We start from the raw sequence: 19,314 nt of genomic DNA on the forward strand, positions 1-19,314 counted from the left end.
AAAATGTCTATACTCTTCTATCTGACCTCCACTTGTCACAGTAAAACACTGGTTACGATCATACAGCAAGAATGCACTTTCTATGGCAAAGCTCTCTGGTACCCGGATTGTTTAATTCTGCATATTTATTAAGAATAGAGCTTGACTGTCTCCTAGATATTATTGTTGGAAAATATGTACACAACAATTATAACAACAATGAAAAAACTAACGTCATCAATTTTCTATCATTCACGCTTTCTCATAGTTCAAAAATGGAATAATGACAATTGATTTCTGCTAGACATATAACTTGTCTTTTTCCTTACTTCTCTGCTGACCTAAGAATTTTTAAATGGCTCTCAGTTTTTAAATTATACAGTAGAGGATGGATGTCCACATTTATTCATTACTGAAAAGCTTCTATTTGTTTCCAAATTTTTTACCAACTTCATGAATCTTATCCTTCTGTACCACTGCATAAGACATTTGCCCATTTGGCTGAAATTCAGTAAACTTTCTTCCCAAAATGCACTGGACATCTAAAAATAATCTCTCTCCAAGGCCTTGTGCAATCAAGCCCCATTTTTCTTGACTGAGGAATGATTGACAGGTGAATAATACCAGCTATTTAGTCACTGGCAAATCAGATCTTTCTTATCATACTTGATATTTACATACAGACTCCCCAGATGACATGAATAAAAAAAAAGTATTACATTTCTAACTCATACACCTATTTACTCTCAATCATACCTGCAAATGTGATGCAGTAGAATCGTAGAATTGGAGAAAATACAATGGAAGGATCCAAGGGTTGTCCACCACTGTACATCATAGACATCTCTCAGTCCAGAGATCAGGTAAAGAAAAAATAAATAATTTATGATTTGTTACTTATGACTCTTAATATACTTTCAGAAGCTGCTCAGCCAGAATCAGCTGGAGTAGAGAAGAGTAGAACAGAAAAAAAGTTATGAATCATGACATTAAATCAAGAGTAACTGGGTAAGTCTTTCAGGAGTACAAGATGAAAATCACTTCTATACAGAAAGCCAATGCAACCTCAGCATCCCAGTTAAGTACAATTCTTACACAAAGATGATTTTGCCTTTACAGAAAATAGCTATCAAAAATAATTTCTCATTCAGCTGTTATTTTCCTCTGAAATGAAGCATCTTTGTTCTGTGCAACTAGTTGTTCAGCTTCACAGCTTATTTTTAACACTTTCAAACGTAGCCAATGGCACATGTTTATCTTCCATCTGCTGTTGTCTCACTTGTAATCTCATAGGATCTCAGTAACTTATTAGCAGGTTATGTTTAGTGTTTCAGCTGTAATATTCACAGCAAGAAATATGCAACAACCTGTCATTTTAGAAAGGAGAGTTACTGGTCTATCCACCGATAGAGAAAATGACAAATGTAAGAGACATTTTTCAGCATAAATTCCAAAAGATTATATGCTTTAAAATAAAAATTTACAGATTAGTTGAAGAATTTTTATTAAAAGACAGAGAAAAAAAATGAAAATTTCACAAATACAACACGGAAAACATTCTTCTCCCTTTTTTGTATAAATAAGTAACTTTCAAACAAACTTGTTCTGTTTGAAGACCCCATCAATCGGATAATGTGTATTGCTTGATCTTTTTTACATTGCAAGGTATCTTTCCAAATAGATTTATCTTCAAATAAACCTTCAAGAGTTTAACTTATTTTACAGTTTCTATTGAAAAAAATTATAGTTTAAAGCAATATGAAACATACTTTAGTAAAATCAATAAATTATTTTTCTAATGAAGAAACGTGTATGTCTACCCATAAATATTCACAGTCCATTCTTAACAGCATTGTCATCAACATCATTAGTTATAGAATAATTTCATTGTTAATGTAGTTTTATTTTGCTACTGTATGTGATGTTTTATATTATAAGCTCATTATTGTGGGTTCTCAAATCAACTGTTAATGTAGCTAGTTCTTCTCTGTTATAACTGTAAACTCATCAAGTCGAACAAATCTTAGGTTCTGTGCCAATGACAATGGCCAGATGCACTTTTCCAGAAAGGCTTAGATGAAGCCTATGTTTACAGATATATTTAAGATGTACAGCAGTTTGTGCAAATAAGATCCTAGAGATACAATCTGAGTGACACAATTTATGGATGAAATCAGAACTCATTTATCCCTTTGATAAATGAGGATTGCTACATACTATGAATTTTTTTGTGCACTTCACTACTGAGTAATAATATTTAAAAATTTGTATCTATCTATCTCAGTTATTCCCAAGAATGTTAACAGCCAGCTCTCCTCAGATGAGGTTTTCAAAGTCTGACCTACTACCTGTGTCTCATCCCTCATTGCTCATAATTTCACTACCTAAAGCACAATGTTAAATAAGGCCCAAGCTGTTATATATTGAAAAAGTTGGATGCATAAGGCATACATTTCCCAATTCTGTATTCTTCTCATGGGAAAGTTGGAAAATATTATGAGAGAAACAATTAACTTCTTATCAAATTTTTAGGCTAGCCTTGAGTGTGTTGTCCATCTTTTTCACAAAGGTATCTGAGAAAGTTTTTCACTCTTAAGGATGTCCTTCTTTTTCATGAGACAGACAAGTTAGCATTTTTCATGAATTAACCTAAGGAACTGCATTACAAGAAGCTAAGATCACTTTGACACATATTCTCTAAACTTGATATGTTTCCTGTTTCAAAGGAAAAAGCTCATTTTTACGTGGACTACCTCATTAAATTGTTTTCAAACACTTACTGTTGTACATCACAGATCTTTTAATTCTTTATGCCCTTGTGTTAAAGGAAAACATAGACTTTCAAAGCACTTTGAATGAGTGAGTGACTTAGTGTAATTAGCAGGTTCTGGGTGAAGAAGTTAGAGTTTTTTTACTATGCTACCAGACAGGCTTTCAGACATGAATTCTCAGGATTAGTGTATCAGTTTAATTCCTACTAATTTGCAGTAAATTACCAAAATATTTTTCTAAACATTAGACCCTACTGAAAATCTAGAACAAAAATTTCCTTTAGCCTCACATTTACCAACAATCTTTCTAGTTTACAGCCTACAAAATATTTGTCCCTACGTTAGCAATTAAAGTGTAATTGCAGAATATTTACCAGTATTCAGAAAGAATTTGAATTTCTTTTCTTTTCTCCTATCCTGATTATTCAATACAGCCTTGTTTTCTTTAACTTGAGACTTTTTATTTTGACAGGCTGAATTTAGTCTTTTACACAACTTATATTTCAGAAGTACAAATATTAAGCCTGAACTTACAGGAAATTTTAAGTGTGGGGAAATTGTGGCTTAAACTGAGTAACATGATACATTTGAACTACAACAGAGGGAGGTTCACTTTTTTTAACTTTGTGACATTTCAATACAGAAGTGGTCTTTCAGGCGGTTCCTTTTCACAGCTTCGTAGACCTGCTGCTTTCCTCTGTACATGCATGCAATACTGCACATGAAAGTGTGTATGCCAGGGTAACATTTACATATTTCAGAAGTTTGTAACATCATCATGGTTTGGTCCTCTGCAGAAGAAAATATAATGAGATTAACTCTTCCAGCTCTTGATTCTGCTTGTCTCTGTGCCACTTTTCCCTAGAAAAAATCAATGATGGGAACCAGCAGCGCACAGACAAGCATCTATCCATATGTAACTGTTGCTTTTTATGTATGACTGAACACAGCCTGGGGAGAACTTACACATACTTTTCAGTTCTTCTAGTAACCTACATTATGTTATAACACTCTATATACATTCCCTTGTAACCAAAGAAGTCCCCAATCAAATGATTAATGGATCAAATGGTAGCATTTGAGAAGCTTTTCAAAGATGTAAATTTAATTCAACTTCTTAGGTCAGCTTTTATTTTTACAGGTAATGTTACATGTCTTGAACTTTCACTGATTTCACTGGGACCCACTGAGTACTCAGACCTTCCAGGACTGTGTCATTTAAGCTGGTTTTTAAATGCACAATTTAGACTTTTATATTTAAAAGCAACCCACACACAAAAAGGCATAAAAGAAAGAAGCACCTTTTCTGTACACCATTGGTTCAGTATCCTTTCACTACTACCAACCAGTGCAGTAACGTGAGACTTCTTCCTCAGATGTCTATTAACGTCTTCTAGTAGGAAGGATGGATTGCAGGAATATCTGGAGAAGAAAAGACAAGTAACTGAAATAGCAGATGAGAAAGAAAAAAGATGTGCTTAATGTTTTTCAATCCAAAATGGAAATAAACCATCATATTTTTCCGTGATGATACAAATGTGAGGCCTCATTGTCATACTATCAAAATTAGTATTGCTTACTGTGACACAAGCAAGAACCTAGAGAGATAGTAAACAATTTACTGTAACAGTTTGAAAAATCATATTCATTCTTGAGGTTTCTGTTTGAATTCCATTGTGTTAGTTACCAGGTAACTAAAAAGGATGTTGCTCTTATACCTTGGAAAGTAGGTTGAGACTTGAAATGGGGGACTGAAAAGAAAAAAAAATGAGCCTTTTAATATGGAGTATCAGGCTTCACTTTTTGCTTTAGGGAGAACTTTCTCCTTTGTTTAAAATCACATATACAAAATAACTTTCTCCTACAAATCATAATGTTGGTTTCTATCTGCACCCCTTATTAATCTCCCTCACAAAATTTAATACTTAATGATCCATTTCAAAAGCTGATTGAGTTTGCAATGACATAACATGACATACTGTTTGGGGGATTTTCATTTGCAGTGGCCTAGATCTTTCTTAAGTACTTAGAATTAGAAGAGAAGAAAAGTAACACCTGAATGATAGAGCTTGTGTTAGCAGCTGTTGTGATAGCAGCTTGTAGAGTTAGTTTAGACAAAACAAATTAGAAAAGCTTATTTTTAATAATTACTTAAAGATAACTGGAATTTTAGTTATGTTAGTTAATTGAGCAAGTTAGTTACGTTGCTGAATAATGGTCTATGCAAACAAAATTTTACAGATCCAGTAAAGGAATTTTAACAGATCATGAAATATATTAAAAAAAAATGGAAAGGCTAGGAAATCAGTATCAGTACACTTGTAAGTTAAATATTTGAAATAAGGAATGTGAAAAATTAAAAATGGGTCAAAATCTAACAATAGGTAGAATTTTCAGAAGACACAGACTGAAGCTGGCATTTCAACAGCTTAACAACTGGACAGAAAAATGCCATCTTACCCCAAGCAGTCTGTGCAAGTTTAATCACAAAACAACTAAATCTCCTATATCAGGAGAATGAGAAACGTGCCAGAGCAGAGATGATGGCATTGAAGGTCAATATCACCTTGGATCATAACTTAACAAGAATTTTGCATACAATTTTTTCCTTCATTCCTGTGCACCTAAAATTCAGTGCAAGTTCTGAGTGCCCAAAGAATGTCTTTGAATGCCCAAAGGGTAATAATGAGGGTATCAAAAGGGAATCTGGAAATTGGTCTGAAATAACCAATAATAATAAGCCAATAACAACCAACTCATTTTTGGGGCCAGTTTTGTTTAATATCTTTATTGATGATCTGGATGAGGGGATGGAGTGCTCCCTCAGTAACTTTGTAGACAACACCAAGCTGGATGGCAGTGTTGACCTGCTGGAGGGTGGGAGGGCTCTGCAGAGGGATCTGGACAGGCTGGATCCATGGGCCGAGGCCACCTGTATGAGGTTTAATAAGGCAAAGTGCCGGGTCCTGCACTTGGGTCACAACAACCCCATGCACGGCTACAGGCCCGGGGAGGAGTGACTGCAGAGCTGCCCGGCAGAAAAGGAGCTGGGGGTCCTGGTTAACAGACAGCTGAATATGAGCCGGCAGTGTGCCCAGGTGGCCAAGGCCAACAGCGTCCTGGCCTGTATCAGGAATAGTGTGGCCAGCAGGAGTAGGGAAGTGATTGTGCCCCTGTACTCGGCACTGGTGAGGCCACACCTTGAATCCTGTGTTCAGTTCTGGGCCCCTCACTACAGGAAGGATGCTGAGGTGCTGGAGCATGTCTAGAGAAGGGCAATGAAGCTGGCGAGGGGTCTGGAGCACAAGTCTTATGAGGAGTGGCTGAGGGAACTGGGGTTGTTTAGTCTGGAGAAGAGGAGGCTGAGGGGAGACCTTATCTCTCTCTACAACTACCTTTTGGGGATTGTGGTGACGTGGGTGTTGGTCTCTTCTCCGAAATAACTAGCAACAGGACAAGAAGAAATGGCCTCAAGTTGCACGAGGGGAGGTTTAGACTAGATATTAGGAAAAATTTCTTCACCGATAGGGAGGTCAAGCATTGGAACAGACTGCCCAGGGAGGTTGTGGAGCCACCATCACTGAAAGTGTTCAAAAAACATGTAGACATGGCACTTCAGGACATGGTTTAGTGGGATTGGTGGTGTTGGGTTGATGGTTGGGCTTGATGATCTTGAAGGTCTTTTCCAACTTTAATGAGTCTGTGATTCTGTGAACTACCTTAGTACACAGAAAAGAATGCTGTTATAATATTCAGAATCTAACACTCAGAAAACAAATTGTAGAATTAAAGTATTGTATAGTATTGGGGTTTTTGGGGTTTTTTTTTCATTTTTAGCTTTGAACAGTATAACAAAGGGAAAATAAATCATTTTATGCTCTCACAAAAAAACCCAAGATTTAACAAGTAATTATGATAAAGATGATCAAAATTAAAAAGGCTGTTATGTGGACAGTTCATGGACAACACTTTTCTGTCATGCAGCTGAAATGCAGTCAGAATACAAAAGGTCTCAGTTTAAATGCATCAACAGAATTTTATACAATGTTCTTTGATAAAGATAGAAATAACATTAGAAAATGTCAAGAACATACATCTCAGAAATTGATAGAAAAAATACATCTGTGTGTTAAGCAGAGCTTAGCCTTAATGTTTCTTTCTCTTTTCTTTTTAGAAAACAGATATGACTGACACATTTTATGAAGCTGCACGAATTTTGAATTGTTTGCTTTGGAAGCAAAGCCATTTCCTAGAAAAATTCTAGTATCAGTGTTTTCTAAGTTTCTTAATTTTCTAAATACTTTTCATTTTGAAGTACTTTTGTCTTAAAAATCTACTTTAACATCAGAAATATTCAGAGTTACAGATATGAAAACTTAAGTGAAATATTTTCATGGAACAAAAGGATATCAATTTTCAGGGTATGAGTTGTGGGTATGAGGCAAGCATGGTTTTTAGCATAATTAAGGAAAACATGTCCCTTTTGTCAGTACAAACAACATTCACAGATTCCTGCTGCAGTGCAGAAGAGGCAGCACTGTTGGGCTGAGGAAGATGTCCAGAGACAGGGAGACCAGATGGGATTCAGCAGAATCCTCCCAGCCCTGGAAAAAAAAGGGTGAAAACATGACAAGATAATTAAGAACAACAGATTGCTCAAAGATTGGTTCTGTGAGCAGAATTTGGGAATTGTGTAATCACCAAAGGCCTTTAGAGATTTGGGGCAGCAGGGGAGGGAAAGAAAAAGTTTTCACCAGAGTATGTGGATTAGCAACTTCTCTGGAAATGAGAATGATCCCTCTGATATCAGAATCAAATGAAATAAAGAGGGTAATAGATTAGGAGAAATTCAAATTACCTCCTCTCTGGTTTTAATGATGAAAGAAGAAAGTTAGGTGAAACTGCAGCCAAAGAAACCCAAGCAAGTCAAAGCGTTAATAAAAAAACATGGAGAAAACACCAAGACTAATTATTCTACAGATTTTCCACCTAGTGGAAGATTCTTCCTCGGCTGTGACAGTGCTCTGGCCACAAACTTCTTCCAAACCTAAAGAAATTATTTCTGTTTTCCCTGGTCTCTTACAAAAGCAAAGAAACATAAAAGTCAGGAGATTTAAGAGATCTCAGTTCCCTACAACTCTGAAAACACAACATGCAAGAAAATCTCCAACACTCCCAGGATGTGACTTTCTCAGCAAACTCCTCTCTAAGGCTTCACACTGTGATCCTGTCGCCCACTCTGATGTTTCCTGGAATGTCTGCAGTGGACATGGTACTGCCCTGAGTTTAGGACAGACATTTCTTTGATGCTTCATATCTGTGCCTCTCTCCAATAGTTCACTCATATCACATTCTTCCTTTTTGAAGTTTGACTAGGTGGTATATAAAAAGTCTTACATGTTTATCTGTATTTGTGTGCATATATAGACATATATACAATCAGATTGAGTGCAAAATTACTGAAAATAGTATTAGGCATGTTGTGGAATTATGCTTAACTCCACTTTTCTTTAACTATTCTAAATGATGACGTGAGATTTTCTCTTACATGCCTTCAGCAATAAACATATAACTTAACAGAGCTAATATTTATATTTCGAATTGGAATTACTGTGCATTGGGTGTTTTCTGTCAAACTCTATATTTTACAAAAACCCAACATCTACCCAAGTAACAATGTGGTGGGCTGACCTTTGCTGGCTGCCAGATGCCCACCATTCTCTTACTCCCCATGCTCAGTAGGAGAAGGGGAGGAAATAAGATGTAAAAGCTCATGGGTCGAGATAGTCACAAGGAGATCACTTACCAAACCATCACAGGCAAAACAGACTTGACCTGGGGAAGATTTATTTAATTTATTGCCAATTAAAAATGGAGTGGGACAGTGAGAAACAGAATCAAATCTACTCCCCTGCTACCCAAACCTTGCCATGCAAACATCAATGCCATTTTAATGCCCCAAACTGTTAAACTTAACACAAACTGTTATATCTTATACAATGTTGAACATTTTTAGCCATGTCATAACATGCTTTATTTCCTACAACAAGTTAAAATATATAGCTTGGATATCATTGTTTTTCTTCTACCTTGACATAGAATCACAGCATGGTTTGTGTTGGAACAGACCATTAAAGATCATCTTTAAAGTCCAACTCCCTTGCCATCTTTTTACTAGATAGGTTGCTCAAAGCCCCATCTAACTTGATCTTGAACATTGCCAGCAATGGGGCATCCACAACTTCTCTGGGCAACATGTTCCAGTGTCTCATCACCCTCATCTTAAAAAGTATCTTCCTTATGTCCAGTCCAAATATATTCCCTTTCTATTTAAAATGTTTTCCCCTTGCCCTGTCACTACAGATCTTGGTAAAAAGCCTCTCTTCATCTTTCTTATAAGCCCCTTTATATATTGAAAAGCCACAATAAGGAGTCCCCAGAGCCTTCTCTTCTCCAGGCTGAACAACCCCAATCCTCCCAGCTTTTCTTCATAGGAAAGCTGCTCCAGCCTTCCGCTCATGTTTGTAGCCCTCCTCTGGACACGCTCCAAGAGGTCCATGTCTTTCTTTATTGGAGACCCCAGAGCTCAATGGTGGTATTTCCTGAGCAGAGTAGACAAGGAGAATTACCTCCCTCAACCTGTTGGTCATCCTTCTTTCTATGCAGCTGAAGATCATCTTACTCATTTGTCTTCTCACAAATTGATTATTCAACTGGTTATTTATTTTAATTTAATTCTGACTTTTTGTCCATCATCACTGAGATTGAGTAGACTGGTTGTGTGGCTGATTATCATCGCACGTTGGGTGAAGTTATAAAACTAAAAGCAAACTCTGATTAATGGTGAAGTGTCTGAATGTTTCTGCCTGTATAAAACCAAGCTTATATTTGTAAGCAAATAAAATGATAGTGATATAAATTGAAATTTATGTCCATAAAAATTCCTAAATTTACTGTATAAAATTATATATGGAATAGCAACATTATATATTTTTCTATTACAAGGAAAACAAGCCAAAAAATGTATCAAAATAAGTGGGGTAGGAGACTGATAAAAATTGTCAGTGAACACCTGAGCTATTATAACTTATAGAAAGGGCCTCAAAGAGAAGAAAGTTATCCTTTCACCAAAAATATTCAAGAGATCTGAAAAATATTCGGTAGACAGTCTTCACAACCCTTATCACATAACAGCTTGTGGCCATCATTACTCGTATCATAATGAAACTTCTGGTGCTAAAAAATTCTTTGTTTCATTAGAATAGCAGGTTTAAGAGGTAAAGCGCAGTCTATTTGGAATCCCACATATTTTCTGAATTGGTAGTACAGCTTCCTAGCAGACCTTTCCATTCATGTTGATGTTGCAAAAATCCCCAGATAGCAGAACACATTTTTATCCTCTCTTGCATCTCCCCACCCAACTCCAGCTCCTGGCACAACCTATTACACACATGAGGACACACATCTCTTCAATTGTTTTATATCCACCCAATCAATCATTTTCCTGCCTTACAGCAACATGTTGAATTCAAACTTTTTTTTTTTTTTTTTTTTACTGTGGAAAACCTAACTGTCTAAACAAAAAATATGCATCACTTTCATATCATGTTGGTGCACAACCAAGCAGAGGCAATGGACATCTCAACATTATTATCAATCACCAGTGACAGAAAGATATCAGAAAGATATAATAGCACACTCCTATGGTCATGAAAAAAGAGCAAAAATGCTTTACAGGAACAATTTCATAGGTTGCTCAGACATATGCTGAAGAAAAGTATAAAAAGAGATTAACTATTGCAAAACACTTAACCCATGATGGGAAAGTATGAACACAAAGGAATAGGAAAGAGTTCATGACAGAGTAAACTGATTTTTCTGCACATACTTATTACCGAATACTTGTATTACACGATTTGATATGTGATGATTTTTCTCAATCTTTTTAACAGGATATCCCTGGCAAGAAGAAAAGCCAGCAATGCATTTCTGAAAGAATCTTGTTAATGTAGATTCCTGCCTAATTCCATAGGAAACTCAAGGTTCCAAAGAACAATGGAGTTTTGCAGCAGCATTTCCAACATAGAAAGAGTGAAAAAAACCCTACAATGCTGAAGACAGGGTTTGACCAGTTTACAAAAAGAGCTCTAAGACAGCACCTCTATGGCAGAAAAGGCATGGACTGTGTAACATGGCCCAAGTATTTTGTCCCATGTTTCTTCACACAGATACCAAGACAAATAATGACGAAGAAAGCACATCAAGCTCTTTCCCTAGCAGGAAGCAGAGACAGAGCTGGAGCCAGCAACCAGAACAAGAACATCGAAATTGCTCAGTCCCACAGTTCATATGTAGTCTAAGATATTAATGCTTCCTTAATAGGATTTTTTTTTTAAAAAGCAGTCTCAGAGCAACTTTCTTCCCTAGTTACATTTTTCCTTCTCTGATCTGATGTCCTGGTTCTTTACTACCATAAGGTCCATTATCCCTTTAGGTCTGAACCTTGCATTAATTGGAAAGGAAATTACTTCTATCCAGAGCAAGAAAAAGAGTTTCTGCAGAGCTGTGAAAGTATTCTGCACATTTTTTTGCTACATATTACTCTTTTCATGACAAATGACTTTTTTTCTCTCTCCAGAAAAAAAATCAGATACTTGTAGCTAGGTATATAAATTAGCTTTAGATAAGTATAGTGTCATAATTACAGACCTAAATGTACAGTTTAAGCAAGTTTGCAAGAAGATAAAAACTAAAATTTAAGGTTTAGTAAATTCTTAGTGTCAAAGTCATGCTAGATGTGAGCAATTTGAGCTGCCTTACAAGTATTTATGACAGTGAGAGTAAAGTAATATGTAAGTAACTCAAGAAATCTTTAAGGTTTGCCCTCAAAATAATTTGAAAGCAGAGTTCAGAACAGGCCTCCATTGAAGGGGATATCAATTAAATGTAGAAAAGGGAGTGATTCAAAGGGGAAGAAGGACAAGGAGCTTTTTAGGGACATCTTTGCTTCTCCTCTCTCAAAAGCACCTCATTTGCCAACAACAGGCCATCTCCTGCTTGGTGTTTTTGTACAAAGAGCAACCACCAGCCCCAAAGTTTGGACTGAAGGGATATGATCTGGGCTTTGGCTAGAGAAACCAAATGTCCATAGTGGGGGAGGAGAAAAAACTTTTGGGATAACTGTGCTCTTAGAGCAAGATCATTATGACAGAGGAAAGAAGAGAAAACTTTTTGTGACCTCGCCTGTGTAAAGCACAAAGGCAGAAGGAGGAAAGAGTGCACAGAAAGATAATCTGATTAGATAACCACATCTCCTGGTGGGACAAGGCTTTTCAGCTCTTAAGGACAGGGACTGTGTGGCAATAAATGTAAATAAAGAATGTCCTCATAATCTGTGTAAAAAGCTCAAGCTGAAGCTGCAGACACAGGAAACATTGGAGGATGCTTGCAATCTGTGTATCTCTGAAGAAGACAACACAAAGAGTGGGTGGAGAGGGCTGGCAATTTTGTGAGGAGTTTAGATAGAGGAAGAGAAGCCAAATCTATTTTTTTACTACTGAAGCATGAATGCATGGTGGATTGTGCTGCAATGTTTGTGACGACTGTGATGGAACTAGTGCTGAGCCAGATGGTCATGGATGGCTTCATGTACTTCTCCACTTTCTCCACCACCACATCCTGGTATGACAGTGAGGGCAGGAGCTGGAGAGTCTGACACTGTTGTGACCATTCTGCCTAGAACAGCCTGCCCATGTCTGCACACAGTCTGTACAAGGCACATCAGCCAGCAATGATCAACGTTGATGGCACTGCCACTCTAAGCTGCTCTGTTTGGTGAGGTTTACCACTCTACAGCAGGGCAGCTGAATGCATGACCCATGATAACCTGCAGCACCCCACTGAAAAGAGCATATGGTGCCTAAGTGTTGCAAAATGTCCCGGTGACCCACACCTGAAATGGGTAATCAGCATCTGCTATGCTGCAGATATATTCAGACCCATGCAGGCTAAGAATCATGGATGCTCTTGTGGTCTCAATCCCAGACAGTGGAGAACTCAAAATACTTGGTATCACGAGAGCTGTGAGCATAGACTGTCACAGTGTTCATGTAGCTTATCCAGTGCCCTGCAAAGCTTGCATGGTAAAGGACTGGTAACTTTTTGGGTTTATAAACTCATAGAGAGTTTAGAACACCAGGTAAGAGTATATAACCCACAGAAGGCTCCTATGCACTCCTATGGCTGCTGTCCTGGGAAAAGGCTCACATATCTACCTTGACTTTGTTGATGAAACCTTGTGATGGGTGACTGATCTCACCCTTCACCCTCAGGACATGGAGGGTGAGCATCACATCACCCACTGACTTTCCAGATCCTGTGAAAGTTAAAGATTTGTGTGGAATTGCAAGCACACGAGGCTATGGGTATGATATGTCCCAATAGTCACACTGCAGGTGAATAAAGATGATCCTGTTTTGGTGGACAGTATGTTTGCTGTATGGGGCAGTATTGTCCCAGCTGGCTCCAAGCCCTGATTGTTGAAATAGTGAAGTAACTTTTTTCCTCCTTTCCCATATTTCCAGAAAACAATATAAAAGAAAGTCAACCAGAGATTTCTGGTGAAAATGGTAGCTGTCTTCATGGTGATTACATCAAGAACTATTCTTTCTCATTTGCCATGACTTTGAGGTAATAAAATACATTATTTTCTAGAAATCACTCTCTTCAGTGTTTGATACAGCCTATGGAACAACAATTTCTGAATGAAATTGCAGTTTTTAACCTGGATGTATACAATAAATTTTGGAGTCAGAACAGCCTATTATGAGTCTGGCTGGATCCCCTGCTTTATACATTTCATAGAACCCTTTTTTTTTTTTTCTCCCCAGTTTGTTTGAGTTTGAGAGGGGATGGGGTTATTTTTTCCTCCCTCCCTTTTCCCACATATATTCATCGCATGGCATCCACTCAGTCCTTAGGATATCTTTTAAAGAATGTACCCAATCTTGATCTAAAGAATTCAAGTAATGGAATCCCACTACATTCCCAATGAAAACTATTGATCAGTTAATGAACCTTGTTATTAAAAACTTCGAAGTTTATTTCTGCAAAAAATCATCTAATCTTTTTTTTCAGCAGTGGATCTTGTAATTTTTTCTATAAGGTCATAGTAGATCTAATACCAAAAAACTCTTCTGCATGTTGTCATGTAATGACTAAGATCAAGTAAAATTTTAAGTTTCTCTTCAGTACACAAAGTGGATTAAAGTTTCTTGAGTCTCTCATTAGAAGATTTTTTTTTTTCCTGACCTCAAATCATTATTGTAGCTCTTGCCTGAATCCTCTAATTCGTTATCAATCTTCTTGAAGATTGTGCAGTTTTGGCGTAAGGACCTCATTAATCCCATATTTATTACATCTTTACTCCTACCCAAAATTAATTTACCTGTATTTTGGCAAGGTTGCTTCTGGTAACAGTGCAAGAACTCAGCTAGAGTTCTGAAGAGTGCAGAAACCGGCTACTCTAACAGAAACAACACCTTTACCCCACCTAACAAAACTGGTTTTGTATTTTGGTTTTTTTGTTTTCTTTGTTTAATATTTTGGTTTGGATTTACTTTTTTTGGGAGACAATCACTTCTTTTGAGTACATTCTAGTTAAGAAAATTGTAATAAATATAGAAGGAGGAAAACAAGGAGAGGTTGTCTCGTCTTATTTACCTTGCTACTTGTTAAACCACAACCTGACTGAAGTGAAAATATTACTCTTTTACCACATAAACATTTCAATTTTTTCTTAAAAGATACAGTAAAAATGTAAATCACATTCTCTTCACCTACTTTGAGTCTTATCAAAGTGCAGTACTCTCATCACAGCAGCACTGCATTGATAAAAAAAAAATTGAACAAGAAAAAGCCGCTATCTTTCAAAGTCACTTTCTGATTTTCTGTGTCATTGTAGAAAAATGAATGAAACATCATTAGTAAAGTGAGTAAAATACGGCAAAGAAGCATAGTGACCAAAATAAAATGCTTTCCTTGAGCAACAGCCCATACCCTGGCAACAACCATGTAGCTACTTTTTGTGCAAAGAGAACTAAATGAGGTTTTTTTTGCTTTATATCAAGAAAGTCAAAAAGATTAAAAACTTGATTTGACCCAAGACCTTGAGCAGAAAAGAGTCTCATTTATTCTTTCTTGCCTGGTGCTTCTCTGTTCTTAAGTCCTGCCTTTGGGGACTGAGTAAAAATATGAGAGATTCATCCACCTGTGTGTCAGCACTGGCACGCAGATGAAGAGACTGAGAAAACCACAACCAGAGAGCACACGAGAGTGTCTGGTTTGTTTCTTCTTTTAAAGCTCTATATGACTTTTGCCAAGGTATAAATCATAGGAAGATATGTAAGATCGGTCTTAAAGTTTAGTTGTTTGCTATTTTATTTCTTAGGGAATTACTTTTCACTTACTCTTCTGGCTGAAGCTGTTCTGTATGACATGAACATTTGCTTAGAAGGATCCCAGGTATCTAAAAGCTTTTTACTGCTGATAGATAATACGGAGTATAAGGTATAAATATTAATTGATTACACAATATTGTATACAAGTAGTAAATGTAGTCTTACTCGAGAATGAGTTTCAGATTTTCCACACAGATATTCAGTCTTTCCAGATAATTAAAGGCAAAAATGTTCAGTCTGCTGAGACAGAAAACCTGCAAAGATATTCATTTGTGTTTCAGAAAAGGACTTGGACAGCCTGACTGAGAGGTGCAAAAATATAATTCACCAGCTCAGTGAAGATCCAACTATACCTGTGCTAACTAGTTACCTTTTCAGATTATATTTGTAGTTAATAGCATTTCAGTGGGAAATCATCAGTCCTTCTCAGACCTTGGTTATCTCACAGCATGTGTCCAACTCCAACTATCATGAGATCCCAGTGTAATTTACACTTTTTCATGGACATTATTTAAATATGACTGAGATATTCATGTAGATAAATACACATACATATGCATCTACATAAATGTAAAGAAGAATGTATTGTGTGGCTCTTATTTTAACTAGTATATACATTTCTAGCACTTTCTAAGTAATGACAATAAATAAATAAAATAATGATAAAAATAATAATTTATTAATATGTATAGCTATATGCAATATATAATAGATAATGTTATAAATGATGAAATAATAACTAATAACAGGACAATAACAAAATAAGATAAAATAAAATTCTAAAGTCCTAACTTGCAGTTTTTAAAATATTTTATTATTTTGCAACCTATAACAGAATACATGAAAATTCATAATTCCTTCTAGATTTTTAGAGTAATCTAAAAGAATGCAATTAAATGGGTGAAAATAACTATTGTGAAGGATCTAATGTTGTCTCTTTATTTCATTGGGTTTTTTCAGCCTTTTCAGTGATGGAAAGCTCACCCCTGAGAGGCAGCCACTGAAACAAGGATGTATTATAACATATTTAATATATCATACTAAATAACAATTTTCTGTTATTTTCAGAATTCTGCAATGCTCACAGTAAAATATTCATTTGACACTTGGAATCATAAATGTTTGACATGTTCAAGAACTGGTGTTCAATAAATACTCTAATTAGGTATTTTTAAGCAAAACTGAAGATCATATTTCTCCTTGTGCTGAGACATAGCTCACCTATTTTGAGTACTCTAAGAATAGTATTTATACACTCTATGCCAAGAGGACAGACAACAATAATATTTAGCACAAAAACACTTTGTTCCCAAAAGATCTTGAAAGAGGACAAAAGGACTGTGTAGCCAATGTCATGCTGTAAGAGGAAAGACCTGAGTAAGAGTAGCAGTTTTATCCTCTTATCATTGCACCTTGTGAAGCAAAGTAAGATGAGGTGAAGGCAGGAAATAATTTCATGAGTAATTCAGTGAGTTTTGTTAACAATAACAACACATGTATGAATGGACCACAGGTTTTACAATTCACTGTGGAAAGTGATACACAACACTTTAGTTGTCTAAATAAAATTGTAGGTTGTTTTTCACTGAGTTCTTCCAAAGTAATTTATGCTCAGAATGGCAAATGTTAAAATTTTGTTAGATATTTTACAGGAAAATCCTGGAGCAGTTCAAACAAGCAGGAATTCAGTCATTTATCTCAATTGAGTTTAGAGACACCTTTTAATATTTCAAGGTAAAAAACGACATTGCAGTCCCTGTAAATGAGTAGAAACAAATCGTCTTCGAATAGACCATTATTGAGGTTTAACTGCTTAATTGACCAGACCAATCTTAATAACAAGGGCAATTGATACTATAAAAGAATGAAAATATATTAGAAGACTAACTGTAAAATATAGGCATTAAGGAGTTCATAGAAGATTAAGAAATCATCATGGCTGAGGCAGAAGGTTAGAAATGACAAGGATATTAGAGGCAGTGTGGGAGGGACTATCCCTTTGTTGCCAAAGTTGAAGAAAAAAAGTGTTTCTATTTTAGCCTTTCTTTATATGAACAAACATTAAAAGATCATGAGGTGTTTATGGAAAAGGGGACCCATAAATAAAACTGCTTATGGAAAAGGGGACCCATAAATAAAACTGCAACTTTTTTTTTTTTTAAATAAAGTAAATCAGCTAAAAAAAAATCATTAAATTGCGATTTGTTCATGACCTATTTAGTTAAAATGAAGGGATTTCTGCCATCTACCTTTGCTTTGTAGAGGCATTAGGAAGACTTGGGAGAATAGCAGAATACAAATTCAACATCCATTTGCAAGTCTCATTTCTTGCCACATCAGATAACAGAGGAAATTTGTAGCTGTATCCATAATATCCAAAATGAAAACATAATCAAATGAACTTAAAAATATTAATTAAAGCAGCTTATAATTAATAAAATTTCATTACCTTACAGAATTTTGTGGAAAGCATTCTCTGATCCCTTAAACATCTGATCTTGTCAGTAGTTACAACTGAGGTTGTGCTCTCATTATACATTTTCATGTAGTTCATATTTTCCCTAGATCATTAGGGAAGTCTGTGAAGTATGGTGATCCATCATCTTATGAATGTTTTCTTCAGTGTCAGTCTATTGTTAATTGAGAATTTAATAAAAAAATCTAGCACAAACTTGCATAGAAGGTTCCAGACACAAAAATAATCCTAGATAGAAATGCATATTACATGTAGATATATATACTGTGTAATACATACTTAAACATTATGTAAAAATGATAAATTTTATGATACTTACACAAAATATATTGTTTATATGTTCCATGCACCCTGTATATATGCACACATGCACAAATTGGAGAGCTATTTTCTGTGAATGTGACATGTTAGAAAACAGAAAAATGCATTACAGATAGATGCAGCCACCAAAGCTGGAGAGTCTCATCCAATGAAGCAAGACTTGGCACAAATTATCAGATTTCCTGGAAGACAAACAAGCTGCTGGGCTTATTCCAGAGTCTCTTTTAAAATATGTTTTTCCATTTCTTTCTGCATCTGATCTCTATTGCATTTCTGTTTAGAAATTCAAATGCACGTATCTTAACCTTGGCTGGCCCAGTATCATTTGAGGACTGATTCATTAAGGGGAATGAGAATATGCCTATTGTCACATAACAGACTCTTGCAGATTGACCACTCATCTATATGAATACATCTTTGTGTGCTTTAGCACATTAGCATGATTGAATATACAGAGGAGTAGATTTGGTGTATTGAAATTAGGAGTTGTTGAATACCATACAGGAGGAAACAGTGATAGTCTTTACAGTAACCTATGAGGAAATGTAATCATTTTCCAGATCACAGATTATACTCAGGAAGGTAGGAGGAATATATAATGGAGCATTGAAAAAGGCAAGAATGCCTTTAAGTATTATAGGAATTAAGTTGATACAACGTGGTAGCTCTGTACAACATTGTTGGCTCTGTTTAAAAATAATATAACCTATTGAGAATTCCATATAGTGAGGCAGAAAAAATACTACCCTACAACAGTCAAATACTTTTGAGACAGAGAAAGGTGTACTTGCAGTCGATTTCATCCTTTTAAAAGAAAACAAAAAGAGCTTTCACAAGGAATGCTGTCTGAATTATTCTTTGGAAGCTGCAAGGAATGGTTCTAGATATAGAATTACTTTAACACTTCATAGTCTCTGGCATCCTAGCTCTGTACCATCTTCTAAATCTCATCTACACCTAAAGAATGAGTCGCTACAAAATACCAATGCTGAAAATAAAAGAGATCACCACAACAGAGACATTTCAAGAAACTGTGAATATAGAAGGAGGAAAAGATCTAGGTTGCAAGGTGACTTAGAAAATGACTTAACATGCTTCTTTCAGATATAGTATTAGAAAGGAAAAATGAAGTAATATTTGCCAAACTCAGCACAGATTTCAGGAGTAATTCTAGAAAAATTCAGTCTCCATCTTTGGTTATTTGAAGTTATTTATATGCAGAATTAAATATTCTCTCTGTTAAAGAATCTTCTTTTAATTCCAGTAGTGCTTTAGAATGAACACCCCCACCAAATCTAGTGATCAGTGC

This window comes from Phaethon aethereus (genome assembly GCF_964289735.1).
Source record: "Phaethon aethereus genome assembly, chromosome: Z".
NCBI classification, from domain to species: Eukaryota; Metazoa; Chordata; class Aves; order Phaethontiformes; family Phaethontidae; genus Phaethon; species Phaethon aethereus.